Source organism: Callospermophilus lateralis, chromosome 15 (genome assembly GCF_048772815.1).
Source record: "Callospermophilus lateralis isolate mCalLat2 chromosome 15, mCalLat2.hap1, whole genome shotgun sequence".
In the NCBI taxonomy this organism is placed as follows: Eukaryota; Metazoa; Chordata; class Mammalia; order Rodentia; family Sciuridae; genus Callospermophilus; species Callospermophilus lateralis.
In genome coordinates, this window is record NC_135319.1 from 57,629,401 (window position 1) to 57,647,089 (window position 17,689).

General features: G+C 41.2%; 1 pseudogene; it reads left to right on the top strand.

Annotated features, from left to right (window-relative positions):
• The first annotated feature begins 1,296 nt into the window (after positions 1-1,296).
• Positions 1,297-16,440, top strand: LOC143381061 (protein IFIT1 homolog B pseudogene; annotated as a pseudogene).
• The last annotated feature ends 1,249 nt before the right edge of the window (positions 16,441-17,689 follow it).

Consider the following 17,689-nt stretch of genomic DNA (forward strand, 5'->3'; position numbering starts at 1 on the left):
GACCACATACAGCATATATATAGTTATCCATGCATATATATAGTTTTATTCAACTATAAATATTCAGCAAAATGTTCTAAGATCACCAATGCTTTGAGTGTGGTTAGAAACTTCACAAAATATGTATATTCCCTGTTTGTATGCAAACAAAAAAAACTGTAGAATCCACTCATACACCACTATAAGGCCGGAAGCAAAGACATTCATGCCAATACCTATAATACCAAAGTCTTTAGAAAAGACAGGGGAGGTATTCAGTTTTAGAAGCCATAAAATTGGAAGGCTGACATGTCACCTGAATTCCTGAGTTATGAAACTGGCCAGTAGCACATAAACACACACGTTCACATCACATATAACTAGACACATGAGAGCACCTTTTAAAATTCTCTCAATTATCTCTGCTTGACAATATACATGATAAAATGTTTGGATAAAAGAGCAAATACTAATATCCAAGAAACAAAGCAGAGTGAGATAAATGAGCCAAAATATGCATGGATAGAGAGAAACCCATATGAAGAGGCAGGGTTCCCAAGGAGTTTTAATAAACCACTCCTATTTAACAAGATATACCTATGAGAGAGAGAAAGAGAGATATATTTGGTCTTATTTTGTTTGTGTGGGAGTTTTAATATTTTTCTCTGTGAATGCTTAATAACTTGAGTCTGTGAAATAAATTAGCAATAGAGAGAGTTATGGCTTCAATCTGAAATGTTCCCCTAAATCTCATTTTTTGAAAGTTTGATTCCCAACTTGATTGGATCATGAGGGCTCAGATTTCATAAGTAGATTAGTCCACAGATTCATCAATTGAAGGAGAAATCCTTCAATTCATCAATTGAAGGAGAAATTAGGAGGTGGTAGAAACTGTAGGAGGCAGGGCCCATTAGGAGGGAGTGGGGTTTAGATGCATACCTTTGGGGACTCTTGTGCTCTCTCTCTCTCTCTCTCTCTCTCTCTCTCTCTCTCTCTCTCTCTCTCTCTCTCTCTGTCTTTTTCTGTCTGTCTCTCCCTTTATCTCACCTTCCCATATTCCCACCTGTGATTCCCATCAACAATGTGTTGAACTACTTGCATCCACCATGCCCTTCCACCATGATGTATTGCCTTACCACAGGCCCAGAAGGAATGGAGTCAGCCAACCACACACGGAAACCTCTAAATCTGTGAGACAAAATACATGTTTTATTCTCTAAGTTGATTTCCCCAGGTATTTTGTCCCAGTGGCAAAAACTGACTAACATAGAAAATTGATGCCAAATAGAGAGGTCATTCTTGTGACTATACTTGACCATGTGGTTCAGAGCCTTTGGAACTGGTTTCCAAGAAGAGTTTGGAAGTTTTAGTGATACAGGCCAGAAACCTCCTAGAACGTTAGATGCAGAGCTTAATGGACAATTCTGGTATGAGGTCAGAAGACCAGAATGCTGATCAAAATTCACAAAGTACAGACAGTGCTGATGAGTTTCCACATGGGAATGAGGACACTATTGGTAAATGAACTAGAGGGCATGTGTGTTACATTATGTCAAAGAACTTGTCTACATTTTGTCCATGCACTGAGATTTCTGTGAGATACCTTGAGAGAATATTAAGAATTAGTTGGGCCTCACCTATCACAGCAACCTACATGCCCCTGCCTGAATGCTGTATTGCATTAAAGGTGATAAACTAATTAATTAGATGGAGAATATTTCCAGGGAATACAGCATTCAGGCAGGGGCATGTGTGTTGCTGATGGTTATGAGTCCCATTTCCTGTAAAAAAAAAAAAAAAAAAAGAAGCTGAGCAGAAAGCTTTGAACAACTTTCAGTTTGGCCAGAAAAGCAAATGTACAATTGGGCCCAAGGAAGTTGATACTAAAGAAGATTACCCCTACTAAAGAAAAGCAAAGGACTATACACTAGGACAATGAGATGCTTTGAGGGCATATTAAGCATTAGTTGGGTCCCACCCATCACAGCTCAAAGGTGTAAAAGTATAAACTGTTTCAAAAAACTTTAGTTGAAAAGAGACTAAATGTGATGCCCTATGTGCAGAGGGCCATCTAGGGAACTGTCTCCTTGGGAGGCTTTTCCCCATATTCAGCCATCCAGGCACTCAGAGATCACACAGTCATGATCCCAGGTGCCTGGGCTACTACCCCCACTGGTGGCAAACCTTGGCATTATCCAGATGGTGCTAGCTTGGCAGGAATGCAGAATGTAAGAGTTATGGGGTCATGGAAGCTTCCACTCACATTTCAAAAGAAAGCCTGGGGTTCCAGGCAGTGTGTGACAAGGTTGGAATCCATGAGGGCAGCCCCTTAGTGGATGACATATGAAGCTGTGAGAATGAAGCCAAAACTGCAGTGGAGACCCCAGGGACTTTAAGATGCCAGGAAAATGGAACATCTGCCCAGGAAAGCTGTAGGCAGCAAAGACAGCCAGCCCAACAGAGAGGCCCTGTGTGCTGCGACCTGCAAGTCCACATAGGTAGGACTGCCCCAGCTCTTTGGAATTCACATTTTACTGTCTCGTGGCCAAGTTGTCTGACACGGACCAACAGGATATCATGATTGCCCAGCTGGGTTTCAGTCTTGCGTTGGCCTCATCATTTCTTCCCTTGTCAGCATTTCTCTTTTTTGAAATGGAAATGTTTACTTTGTGCATATCTCACCATTTGATAACGGAAATGTGAAACACACTTTATTATTTTGACAGAGACTTACAGATAAGAATTGCCTTGAGTCTGAGAAGAGTCTTTGGACCTGGACTTTTGGACAATGCAGGAACCATTAAAACTATAGGGACACTTTGGGATGGACTAATAGTATTTTTCATTATGAGATGGACATGAACTAGGGTGAAATGTTATGATTGGACAGGAAGTATACCTCAAAGACAAATGAGTTGAAGGTTTGGTTCCCAATGTAGCAATGTAGAGGGGTAGGGATTTGGGGGAATGGCAGATCATGAGGGTTCTTACCTCATCAATGGATTACTCCATTGAGGGATTCAAGGCCATGTGACTATTGGGAGTTGGTAGAACCTATAGGAGGTACAACCTATTGGGAAGGGGTGGGTCCTTGGGCATGAGTCCTTGGGGGCTATATCATGTCCCTGAACCCTTCCTCACTCTCTGCTTCCCTGTTGCCATGAGGTGAACGGCTTTCCTCCATCACACCCTTCTGCCATGATGATCTGCTTCATCTCAAGCCTAAAGCAATGGAGCCAGCTGAGCATGAATTGAAACCTCTGGAATCATGAGCCAAAAATAAATCTTTCCTTCTTTCCATTGTTCTTCTCAGATATTTTGAAAAAGTGATGATAATCTGCTTAACAAAGAGAGATTATGGGGGTGGGGTGGGGAGATGCACAACTATTAGTGTGCTCAAACCTGAGGCCATGACAAAAGAACAAGTCTCAAAAGCAGATGTGATATTGAGGCTTAAGTAACCTGCTAACAGGGAAGAAGAGAAGCGGGAAGAGGACGTAGGCAATCTTAGAGACACAGTAAGTAATGATTAAAGAGAATAAATGGATGAAGAACAGAAATCCACTTGTGAAACATTCTCTGCAGAATTTGAATGAGCCTCGGGGCCAGATATTATCTTGTGAGAAAATCCATCTGAGTTTGCATATACGCCTTATCATCTCCTCTGCCACAGAAAGTGAGATTTCAGGATGCTGTGGAAAGCAAACGTAGTCACTTTTTGGTTCTGATTTTAAAGCAGATTGAATAAAATCTTCTCCCCTGCATTTGAGAGGTGAGAAACAAGGTATGAGGTACTAGGATTCTGAGGCCCCATCTGAGCATCTCAGCATGTCAAGGGGCCAATCTTTGTCAGTTTTGTTTTAGGGTAGCTTTTTTTGCTTTTTTTGAAAGACCTGACAAGAACTAATTTAAAAAAGGAAAATAAAATTGTTTTTTGCGTGGTGGGGGGCTTGCAGTTCCAGAGGTCTCAAACCATAAATGGCCAACTCCATTGTTCTGTGCCAGAGGTGTGGTGGAATGTGAGAGCAGAAGGGCATGAGGAGGAAAACAACAGCTCAGGATGTGACAATCAGGAAACAGAGATACACTAAACTTGGCTCACCAGAGACAAAATATATACCCCAAAAGCACACCTCCACCGACCCACTTCATCCAGCCTCACCCTACCTGCCTACATTATCACCCAGTTAATCCATTCAAGTGAATTCACGCACCCATTAAGTTAAGGCTCTCCTAACTAGACATTTCACCTCTAAACTTTCTTGCATTGCCTCTCCCATGAGCTTTTGAGGGACACATCACATCTTAGCCATAACACACTTTCTCACCCCTAACACACTCACTCCTAAACCAAGTTGATCATTTATTTCTGTCGAACTGACACACATATAAGAACCAGAAAGCTTTTTACTACGTTAGGGAGCCTCTTTATATGCTATACCAGATACCCCTGCACCGAGAAAGTAAGTAAAAGCAGAACTGCCTCCCTCAATCCTCTTCTTCTCTAAGCAGTCCAGATACCAGACACCAACCTCCGTGAGAGTCCACAAAGGGCTCTTGTTCCTTGGTAGGGTGTGAGGCAAATGTATTTCCCAATGCTGGCCAGTCACTGGGTTTCTGCACCTAAGAAGGACGTATGGTCCAGCAGTATAGTCACTGGTAATGTGCTTTTGACAAATCAACACTCACCTGAGAAGCATAAAATGCTGCATTTGTACTTGCACCATGACTCTTGACCACACAACTATGAGGGAAAAGCCAAAAAAGAAAAAAACACCTTCAGGAATTTCCATCTTTTATCTCATATTCCCTTTATCCCAGTTCAATTGCCTGATGTTCTTCTCTGTTTGAGAACAATATTGTTTTTATGTTCAGGCCACAGGGAAAACATGGTTGACGGTGGTACCGAAATTATACATGACAGGCCCAGCACATTCAGATTCAGCTTTCCAGAGAAGGAAGTCTGACACCTCCTCCCAATAAAGGGCGTTGCCATGATGAAATGAACTGAGCCTGGGGTGAGTTTGCTCTCTGTAAGCTACTGGAGAGCCAGGACATCACCACACCTGCCAGGAAAAGGGAGAAATTTCCAGAGAAAGTTAGGAAAAGCAGACCTCAGCAGAACATCAGTAAAAAGAACCAAAGCTGTACCCATAATCTTACATGCAGCACAGGGGTATTCTTCTTGGGTTCTGCCTATGAATTCAGAAGATTGCACGGGCAGGTAAAGGCAGAGCAAGGACAGTTTTCATGACACCAAGGGGACTTCACACAGCTCTGAAGAATGTTCTCGTATGCATGGCTGTGAGAACCATTTCTGGGGAATCAGATCACCTTAAGGGGCTAGAATAGAGAGCCTCATCACTGAGAAACAGAGTGTCATTCAGCCCCAATGTGCTCTGTTTGGAGGCTCAGAATGCTGGCACATAGGGCTTCTCTCTTCCTATGAATAAACAAGAGGTTAATAAATCATTTAGGACTCTCCAGAAGGTAAGCAAAAGATAGACTACTTAGTAAAACAACCTCTCAGAGAAAGGCAGCATCCTTGGAATAAGACTCCCATTCAGAGAATTATAGAATTTTACGCCATGGCTGGACAATCCCTGGTTCCAGATGGACAAACAGGAGCAGGGGGGAGGCATGACTTCTCCAAGTTCACACAGCCATTTCCATAGGTCCTCCTGACTCAGGGGACTCTGAACTCCCAAGTTCTTGCACCCAGAGTGTCCCCCAGCCTGGGAGACAGGAATTCACACCTCAGAACAACTGCTGTCATCAGCCTTCTCTCAACCAGTTCTCAGAAGGAAACAAAGAAGGAATTTCTATCTCTGCTTAAGTTTCAGTTTCTTTGACCAGGAACATGCCAAGTTGAGGTGCACTTTTGAATTTCAGATTCCAGTTCCAACTTGCAAGGACACACCTTCAAATTATATCATCTGTTGCTTATAAAGCCCTGAGGTTTCACTATAAGAAGACCTACAGACCAGCAACCAGATCTCTGAGAAACCAACCTGACTGAAGATACTTCAGAACTGCAACCTCATTCACAGCAACCATGAGGTGAGAATTTCTCTGCTATTTGTTTATTTATTCTTAAATTAATTAATCTATTTATTTTAATTAGGTATATATGACAGCAGAATGAATTTTGCTTTGTAGACAATTGCAGCATAACTTTTCATCTCTCGTTGTACATGATGTAGCATCATACCTTATATGCAATCATACATGTACCTAGGGTAATGACTTCTATTGCATTCCAACATCTTTCCTGCCCCTATTCCCTTTCCCCATCTCTCCCTCCCCTTTGCCTAATCGTATTCCTCCATTTATCCCATGACTGCACCCTCATTTCTCTGCTTTTTCGCCATTATGTCTTAATGTTTAGAAGCAATGTTAATCAATATTATCTCAACAGGTTGATTTTCAGGCATCCTAAATTTTCTATTTGAGTATCTGTTCATAGACTGATCTGTACATGTGAGTGTGTAACCTGCTAGTGCATTCATACCAGAACTTAAGCTGTTGTATTAGTGTAGGCATTTTCATTTCTGTTGGCCTTATGAAGCTATCTTCATGCTTCATAAAGAAGGACAGGAAAAAGGGAGAGAGTTTGCAGGAAAGGAGAAAATCATTCCAGATTGCGAGATTTTTTTCATCACACTATTTTCCATCTAGGGAAAGGAGATCAGTTTGTTGGATCTCTGATTAGAGACATCTCTTTCTCTTCATTCCTCATTTTGGTGGAAAATTAGGACCCACACAGCAATATGAGCTTCAGTGGAGCCTCCCAAATGTCTGGGGAGATACTGTGCGGATGGGGTGGGAGAAGCTCATGGCCTTCTTCTGGAGACTCCTCAACTCACCTTCTGAGGAGCCAACTCTGATGAATCTGTGATTAGATTGAAGTTGATCAGATCACATTTCCTGGGGCTGCCCATTACCTGCAGGTTCTTGGCATCCACCTGTCCATGGGTCTTGGCTGGACTTCTGAGCTTAGGAACATCCACATCTTCCTTACGAGAAGGGCTCAATGGGAGTTTCTCTCTGGTCCCAACTGAATCTTAAATCAAGCAACTACTGAGATCAGAAGATAAAAGTCCTCTAGTTAATATTGACTTGCAAATGTCCCCTAAGAGTTCCACTGGGCAAAATTTGAGAGAGGCAGAATTTCCAGAAACTACAAAACCACAAGTCAACCCTGTGTCAAATATACACTTGTAACTAATATCTAAAATGAGAAATAGTAATAATACCAAAGGATATATAGTAGTTATCTCATCCTCAATAATTATTCAATGCCAGACTGTTTTCTAAAACTGTTTTGTAAATTATTACATTTAAATCTTAAAAGAAAACAATGAGAAAATCATTTATCCTAATGTTGCAAAGGCGGGTGATGTCAGATTTAGATAAGCTAAGGTCACCCAGTCCGTTAGGGGTGGAGCTAAGATACGAAAATGACAGTCCATTAAACTGTTAAGCCTATTGCTCCAAAAGAGTTACGATGCAGGTTCCTGACATCATTTCAGATGACATCCTAATCAGTTCTAAAATTTTAATTTCAATATGTACCAGGAAAGAAATATGTGTAAAATGCGACATCATTTGCCATTTAAAATTTTTAAGCACTACAATTTATTGGTGTTTAGCATCTTCACCATGTTGTGGGAGCACACCATGATATAGTTTAAGGATGTCAAATAACTGTGAGAAGACACCTCGTATACATTGTCACTTCCTACTCGGCCCTTGCTCCAGGCCCCAGCAAATTTTCTGCATTTGCCTATTTGGTTCTGTCACATGAATGGACACGTACAATATGTGACAGGAGTGGAATTCCTTCAATTTTATGTTGCCTCAGCCTCCATTTTGAAGACGAGTTGGCCTTTCTCATGTGGAAACAGACCTAAGTCTCCCTTGACACAGCTCCCAGTTCTTTACCACCTCCCAACTCCTCAGGGTGACTGATCCAGACATCTACCTTCTGCAAACTCCTCCTGGTAACCAATTTTGTGGGATCTCCTTTGGGACCAGACAATAATTCACGCCTAAGGAGATTTACCCAACTGACCCCTAAGCCCTTCCCAGACTGGGCAGATATGCCACAGGACCATATCTCAGTGACACCATGACCCCTTAGAACTAGAACCAACTTGCTCAAAGCTGACCAATTAATATTCTCTGCACATTTCTCATCTAAGTGATGTTGTAGACCCCAGCAAAGGATCATCCCACAGAGGCGATCTTCTTTCTCTTTTTCTCCCCACCCACTGGTTGAGCTTCAGTGTCCCTGAATCTCCCCAATTCCTGTTCTCCCTGCAAGGAGTCTTGCTGTCTTTTCTCTGGGATCTGTTAGTGAGAACTTGCTTCTGTTATTTCCCCTGCGTCTTGGAGTGGCTGCCTCTGTGTCTCTCCTGAAGGACATGTCTGCAGTAGAGAGTGGTTACTTTGTTGTGAAGAAGGTAGAGAAGGTCCAACAGAAGCCACTGGATGGTTTTCCAGTATAAAGAAGTTTGCTGTGAGGGGACAGGGGACACCTGGTCATAGGTCAGACACACAGGTATTGGGCTATACACCAGGATGAAGAAGTAGCCACTGAAGGCACACTGCAGATACCCAGGAACAAATACCGTGAAGTTACCTCAGAGCAGGACAAGAGTTTACAATCACACTCAGGAGAAATCTCAAAACCAAAGAAGAAGAAGAAAAAAAAGTTGAACACTACAATGTCCTTTTGTCCTGTGTTCCTTCATCTGCCATAAATTTGCTTTTTTGGAGTGGGCAGCACTGAGCATTGAACCCAGGACCTCTCTCAGGTGAGGCAAGCACTCTACCATAGAGCTACATTCCTAGCCCTTTTTCACACTGTATTGTGATAAGGGCTCTTACTCTGTTGCCCAGGGTAGCCTCAGACTTGCAGTCCCCCTGCCTCAGCCTCTTGATAAGCTGGATTATAGGCACACACACCTACACTTGGGGACCATCATGATTTAAAGGCTCTTCCCTATTGTAACATGTATCAGCCTTTGTTGCTTTCCATGGCTGAATAATATCCAGTTGTATGGGTATATATGACGTATACTTATCCATTTATTAATTCATGAACATTTGTGCAGTTGTCACCTTTGGCTATAGATAGTGCTACAATAAACATCCATGCACAAGTGTTGGTTTCAAACATATTTCCAATTGTTTTGAGCATCAACATATGCTAAAGATACACTCATTTCAGATAGTGGTTGCAAATATTTTCTATCATTCTGGGAACTCTTTTATCAGTCTGTTGATGGTGGCCTTTGATGCACAAATTTCTTCATTTTAGTCAAGTCCAACTCATCCCTTTTTCTGTTGTTTCCTGTGGTTTGGTTGTCACAGCCAAGAAAGCATTGCCAAATGCAATGTCAAGAAGCTTTTCCCTTATATTTTCCTCTGCAAGTTTTATTGTTTTAGTCTCACATTTAGGTTTTTAATTCATTTTGAGTCATTTGGTATACTAAATAAGGTAGATGTCCAACACACTGTTGAACAACTGATGTTCTAGTTTTTCCACAACGTTAGTTGTAAAGACTGCCCTTTATCCCAGTGAGTGGACTTGACATGCTTGTCAAAGTTGCTTCATCAATGTTCTTAACTGAATCCGAATCACAAGTTCAAATCTCTAAATATTACCTTTAATGTGACAGTCTCTTGAGATAGGGTCTAGAAGGAGGTACAAAGATTAAGGGGAAACATAGGATGAGGCCTTACTTCTCTAGGGTCAATGTCATTATAAGGAGATAAAGAGATATTTAAGTTGTCTGCATCCATGGGCCAGGGAGGGATGGCCAAGTGAAGTACAAAGAAAGTGGCCACTGGGCTGGGGTTTTGGCTCAGTGGTAGAGCGCTTGCCTAGCATATATGAGGGTTCAATTTTCAACACCATATAAGTAAATAAAATAAAGGTATTGTGTCTACCTACAACTAAAAAATATTTAAAAAATAAATAATTCAAGTGGCCATCTCCAAGTCAGTGGTCTTCTATAAAGAGCCCTTGCTAGGAACCATAGGCACACACTTTTACTTGCAATTCTAGTGTCCAGAACCCTGAGAAGAGTTCTACCACCACATGCTTTGTTATTATGGCAGCCAGGGCTGACTAATGTAACTCTACAGACAAGAGTTTATTTCCAGGGTCTCTCGTTTCTTGGTCTTTGTGTTTCTTATGTCTTTCATATGGTCATTATGCCACACCATAATGTTTGGATTTCTATAGCTTGTAGTCACCTCTGAGATCTGAAAGTGTGAGAGGTCTAGCTTTGTTCTTTGTTCTCAAGATTATTTTGTCTATCTCAGTGCCTTTGTGTAATGGTTAATCTGCATTGCCAACTTGATTGTGATAAGAGATGCTGAGGATTATGGGTGTGTCAATGATAGTGAGTCTAGGAATGATTGGCATGTGGGATAGCCTACCCAAAAGGAGAACCTCCAATAGGAGGATGGCTTAAATGGAATAAAAGTTGGAAGAACAAAGAAACAGCAGCAGATGCAAGCTGGATTCTTCCTGAAAGTCTTCTTGATTGCTGCTACCATATCTGGGGATATCAGACTCTCTCTTCTTTACTTTTCTGAAGCAGACTCTGACAGTAATTCTCCAGAAGGCTTAATGCTCAGACTAGAGTAGCACCATTGATCCCTCTTGTTCTGAGGCTTCAGCCTCTTGGACTGTACAGCTACTGGTTTTCCCAGCTCTCCAGCCTGCAGATGGCCATTGTGGACTATTCAGCTTCTGGTTGCATAAGCCAACCTAATAATCCCCTTTTTATAATCATACTTCCTGTTGATTCTGTTCCTGAGAACAGAACTGTTCCAAAGAACATTCTGTTCCAGAGAACCCTGACTAATAATATACTGAGACACCATATGAATTTTAGGATGAAATTTTCTACTGCTGAAAGAAACTTTCAGTGGAACATTGGTAGGGATTGCACTGAATCTGTAGCTCACTTTGGGCAGTACTGACAACTTAGCAATATTAAGCATCTGGCCTATGAATTTGGAATGTCTTTCACTTTTCCATGTGTCTTCTGTCTCAAAAATTGCTTGCAGTGCTCAGTGTAGTCTCCTTTCCTCCTTGATTGAGTTTATTCTTAAGCACTTCATTCTTCTCCATGCTATTGTAAATAGGATTGTTTTCTTTATCTCTTTTGAATTGATCATTGTGTTTAGAAACACAACTGAGTTTTGCGTACTGATTTTGCATTCTACTCCTGTGCTTCATTTGTCTTGTAGTTGTAACAGTTCTTGTGTGGCCTCTTGAGACTCTTGTACATATAATTTATGTTAATTGCAAAGGTGAAAGCCAGAATCTTTACCTTGGTCCAGATGCTGGAGAAAAAGCTTTCATTGTTTCTTCATTGAGGTTGATATTGTGGACTTTTCATATACAACCTTTATTGGGTTAGGACATTTCCTTCTGTTATCCTGACAGGGAGGGAAATGTTGTTGATGGGTTTTCTGCAAATGGACTCTTTTTTCTGTGACTCTGCTAATGAACATTTACATTTATGAGTTTTATGTGTTGAACCACCCTGTTGTATAACATTCTCCACCTACCTGACATTTTTTACATTACAAATTAACAGCCATGAAGAGCAAAGTTTTAGTTACCCAGGGCTATGAGTTTCTGAGGAATGTAGCAGAGGCATCCATTGGTAGGACTCTAAGGGGTACAAGAGGTGATGATTTAGTGGATCTTCATCTGCATCAGTGTGGTGCTTTCAGAGGTTTATTTTGTGAAAGAATGGTAGAGCTGTACACATGTTGTGGTAACCAAAGCAATTAGCTTGTGTTGATACTGTACTAGAGTTGTAAAAGTTATAATTACTGGAGAAATTGGGTATAAGATGCACTGGATCTCCTCATAACTACCTTTCATGCTATATTTATTTCCAATAAAAAGTTAAGGGAAAAAAAGCCATGCTCCAGATTTCTTTTCTGTAATTCCAAGCTATCAGGAGGCTATGCCAAGAGGAACCCAGTCTGTGAATTTTAGTAAGACCTTCTATCAAAATAAAATACAAATGGCTAGGGATGTAGTTTAGTGGTAGAACTATTGCCTAGAATGTATGAGGCCTTGTGTTCATTTCTCAGGGGGAAAACAAAAGCCTTTGTCACATATTATTCTCAGTTTAATGGTCTTCATTGGTTGTATTCACACACTTTATAGTCCCGAAGTCGATAATGTTCACTAAAGCTATGCATTTCTAATCAGTCTTTCTTATTTTTTACTAATAGTTAAATAAAAACCTTTTACACAGCATGTGATATGGAATGTTCTCTGCATAAGTAGGCTTATTAATGTCCCTAAAAGCCATTGTTATCATAACTTTACAAATGTGAGTCTAAAGAATGTAGTAGTGACTTGCTTAGGATGTGCCAGAACAATGCTATGAAGCCAAGCAAACTACAATCACTACATCCATAGCTTAAAGATCTAAATACATTGGTGTGGTTGCATCATTGTTATATGCTGATTTTAAGTCCTTTGGGTGTGGACCCAGGAGGGGATAGCTGGGTCAAATGGTGATTCCATGCCACATTTTCTGAGGAATCTCCACATTGCTTTCCATAAAGGTTGCAGCAATTTTCAGTCCCTCCAGCAATGTATGAGTGTGCCTTTTCCCCACATCCTCACCAACATTATATTTGCTTGTATTATTTTTTAAAAACTATTTATTTTTATTTTTAGTTATATACAACACCTTTATTTTGTTTTGTTTATTTGTTTTTTATGTGATGCTGAGGATCAAACCTAGGCCCTCACGCATGCTAGACCAGTGCTCTACTGCTAAGCTACAACCCCAGCACTATTTGCTTGTATTCTTGAAGATTGCCATTCTGACTGGGGTGAAATGGAATCTTAGAGAAGTTTTGATTTGCATTTCTCTAATTACTAAGGATGTTAAACATCTTTTCATATATTTGTTGATCAATTATACTTCTTCTTCTGTGAAGTGTCTGTTCAGTTCCTTAGTCCATTTATTGATTGGGTTATTTGGGTTTTTTTGGTGTTAGAGTGTTTGAATTATTGATATATCCTGGAGATTAACGCTCTATCAGAGGTGCATGTGGTAAAGATTTTCTCCCTTTCTGTTCACACTCTCTTCATGTTATCATTTTTTTTTTTTTGCTGAGAAGAAGCATTTTAGTTTGAATCCCATCCCATCTATTGATTATGCTTTAATTTGTTCAAATTAGTTATACATGATACAACAATGCATTTTGATTCATTCTACACAAATGGAGCACACCTCTTCATTTCTCTGGTTGTAGACAATGTAGAGTCATACCACATGTGCAGTCATACATGTACCGAGGGTAATGATGTTCATCTCATTCCACCATCGTTCCTGCACCCATGTCCCCTCCCCTTCCCTCTCTCCACTTTGTGCAATCAATGTGCCTCCATTCTCCACCTCCCCCCCATTATGGATCAGTATCCACTTATCAGACAGTACATTCAGCCTCTGGGTTTTTGAGATTAGATTACTTTCCTTAGTATGATATTCTCCAGCTCCTTCCATTTACCTGCAAATGCCATAATTTTATTCTCTTTTAATTCTGAGTAATATTCGATTGTGTATATATACCACAGTTTCTTTATCCATTCATCTGTTGAAGGGTATCTAGGTTGGTTCCACAGTTTAGCTATTGTGAATTGAGCTTCTATGAACAATGATATAGCTGTGTCACTGTAGTATGCTGATTTTAAGTCCTTTGGATATAGACTGAGTAGTGGGAGAGCTGGATCAAATGGTGGTTGCATTCCAATTTTCTATGGAGTATCCAAACTGCTTTCCACAGTAGTTGCACCAATTTGCTCTGCCACCAGCAGTGTATGAGTGTACTTCTTTTCCCCACATCCTTGCTAACACTTATTTTTGCTTGTATTCTTGTTAATTGCCTTTCTGATGTGAGTGAGACAAAATCTTAGAGTAGTTTTGATTTGCATTTCTCTAAACACTAGAGAAGTTGAATGTAAATGTTCCTGGGAAAACTGGAAATCCACATGCAGCCAAATGAAATTAAAGAAATATTTCTCACCATGCACAAAGCTCAACTCAAAGGGGATCAAGGACCTAGGAATTAGATCAGAAACCGTGCACCCAATAGAAGAAAAAATAGGCCCAAATCTTCACCATGTCAGCTTAGGATCTGACTCCCTTAATGAGATTCCTAAAGAACAAGCAGTAAAATCAAGAACCAATAAATGGCCTATTGTATATCCTCTTCTAAGAAGTGTCTATTACATCACATTATATATATACATACACACACATACATAATATATAATATACTATTACTCAACTTTATAAAATAAAATTATGGCATTTACCAGTAAAGAAATGGAGCTGGAGAATATTATGCTAAGTGAAATCAGGCAACATCAAAAAACCAAAAGCTCAATATTTTCCCTGATAAATGAATGCTAATTCACAATGGGGGCACTATGGAAAAATAGAGTTACTTTAGATTAGGTAGAAGAGAGTGAATGGAGGGGAGGGGTGTGTGGGTAGGAATGATAGTAGAATGAATCAGACATTATTATCCTAAGTACACACATTAACTATAAGACTGGGAGGATTCTATACTATGGACAACCAGAAGAATGGCAAATTATATTCCATTATATATGATGCAACAAAGTGCATTCTACTGTCATGTATAACTAATTAAAACATATTTTTAAAATTATTTTTAAAAATCTGAATACAGGTGAAACTTTCAGTTTGCACTAATGTTGTAGTAGGTGTTTCACTGGTGTTTTCCTTATGGCTGTTCCTCACCTAAAGACAAAATCCACTTTTGTTTCACAGTGAGAATGCACATGATCATGGGATCCAGGAGAACCTGTGGCAGTTGAGATGTCACTTCACGTGGGGGCTAGAAATTGAAGACAATGAAGTACCGGATTTGGAAAGGAGGATCAAGGAACAGATTAGGTTCCTAGGCACCAGATATAATATAGGGGGGATTCACAACCTCCTGGCCTATGTGAAGCACCTGAAAGGCCAGGATGAGGAGGCCCTGCAGAGCTTGAGAGAAGCTGAAGACTTGGTCCAGAGGGAGCACACAGACCAGGTGGACGTGAGGAGCCTGGTGACCTGGGGCAACTGTGCCTGGGTGTATCACCACATGGGCAGATTGGCAGAAGCCCAGACTTACCTGGACAAGGTGGAGGACACTTGCAAGAAGTTCGCAAGTCCCTCCCGCTACAGGCTGGAGTCTCCTGAGATGGAGTGTGAGGAAGGATGGGCCTTGCTGAAGTGTGGGAGAAAGAATTATGAGCGGGCCAAGGCCTGCTTTGAAAGGGCTCTGAGAGTGGAGCCTGAAAACCCTGAATTCAGCCTGGGGTTCGCCATCTCCTCCTGCCGTCTGGATTACGATGATGAAAACGTAATTTCTCTAGAGCCCCTGAGGACAGCTGTCAGGCTAAACCCAGAAGATGCATATGTTAAGGTTCTCCTTGCCCTGAAGCTTCAGGAGGTAGGACAGGTAAAAGAGGGAGAAGGCTACATTGAGGAAGCTCTGAACAGCGCATCCTCCCAGTCCTATGTCTTTCAATATGCAAGCAAATTTTACCGAAAAAAACGCTGTGTGGATAAAGCTATTGAGCTCCTTAAGAAAGCCTTGGAGGAAAGACCCGACTCTGCCTCCCTGCATCACCAGTTAGGGCTTTGCTACAGGGCAAAAATGTGTCAAGTAAAGGATGCAACAAATGTGAACCCTATAGGGCAGGAAAGAGAAAATGTGCACAGATGGGTTCAATTGGCTATAAAAGAATTTCAAGAGACTGTAAGATTAAAGCCAAGATTCGAGATGGCTTACGTTTTCATGGCTGAAATGTATGCAGAAATATGTAAGTATGAAGAGGCAGAGGAAATTTTTCAGAAAGCATTATGCATGGACAACATTGCTGACTGCATTCAGCAAGACATTCATTACCGCTATGGCCGTTTCCAACAATTTCACATGAGATCTGAAGACAAAGCAATCACCCACTATTTAAAAGGTCTAAAGATAGAAGAAATGTCCTTTGCCAGAAAAAAACTCATAAGTGCCTTAGAAAAACTGGCTAAAAGTCATGGGAACCAGAATGTGAGTGCTATGGAGAGTGTCAGCCTCCAGGGGCTCAGCCATGAATTAAAAGGGGAAATGAAAGAAGCCCTGCTGTGCTATGAGAGGGCTCTGAGGCTCACTGATCAGCTGAACCCTGTGTTTTGAGGAAGGGGCCCCACCCCCCATTTCATCTACTCACAACTGAATAGAACACAAGCTTCCCTGCTTGCTGCCTCCCAAAATGTATAACTGATGAAATAAAAAAGTAGATGGGACAGCACATGCCCTCTCCCCTGCCTGCCTGCTCCTGCCTTCTCCCTGCTGCCTTAGTGCCTAGGCCAGGAGCATCCATCCTCTCTCCTGGCATCCCGGCACTCATTGGCGCTGGATGAAAATCCTGTTTGACACCCAGCAGCTGCTGGATCCACCGGAATCCTTTTCCTAAAGACTGTGCCTTGGAAATGAACTGCTTCCTCCTGCAGTGAGGCTGTTGTCCTGGACCAAGGAGAATTCAACAGAAAGGGTTCTTTTTTTTTTTTTTTTTTTTTTTTTTTGGTGGCGGGAGTGGGGGGGTCCTGGGAATTAAACTCAGGAGCATTCAAAAACTAACCCACAAATATTTTTTGCATTTTATTTAGAGACAGGATCACACTAAGTGTTGAGTGCCTTATAGTTGCTGAGGCTGGCTTTGAACTCGCAGTCTTCCTGTCTCAGTCTCCAGAGCAGCTGTGATTAAAGATGCAGGCCATCATACTCTGCCAGGGTTTCTTTCATACGTGGTCAGGTCTCCTCAAGCACTTCAAGATCTAAGAGTAAGACAACTTTTCCTCCTCTAAAATCATTCCTGTCAGGTCTCTTGGTTACAGCAAAGAAAAAGCTGAACAAACCACATCAGTAAATACAATACTATATAACAATAACCATTATTATTATTATGTACCACTAGAATGGCCATCCTATGTATCAAAAAGAGAATGAGGAGTTCCTTGTCCACTGTGTCGGGAGGGCAACAACATAGAGTAAGAAATACATTGATATTGACCTCAAAGAAAGGGAAGTGGGGCCAGAGATTGGGTCCCACACCAGTGAACAAGACCAGTTCAGACATACAATAAGCACCAGGGATCCCTGAGGCCCTGATCAGAGCCCAGGTGCACAGCCAAATCCATCCTCTCAGAATTCCTTTTTAACATTGAGTCTGGGGGCCCACTGCACATCCAGACAGGAGTTCCATAGATCTTGGGCAGGGCCTAGTAGGAATTACTTTTAAAACTTCCCTGCACGTGACCCTTCTGTGTTCTGAGGGTTGAGATCTGCATAGCTATTCGAAATCACTTTTTTTTTTTTTTTATTAGCCTAGAGAAAGGAGGTTCACAGAGCTCTGTAGGTTCTCATAACTGTCCAGTGTCTTGCAGAGATGGTCAGGAATTCTGGGAAAACACTCAGAAGCTAGTACTGACATTACATTTCTTCAAGTTTCATTTTCCCCAGCTCCAATTTTCTATCTTATCTCTGCACATGTGCCAGCAGGCGTGCGCACACACACACACACACACACATACACACACCTTTTCCTCTTTTCTCTCCCCTTAATGTTTCTCTTCCTGAG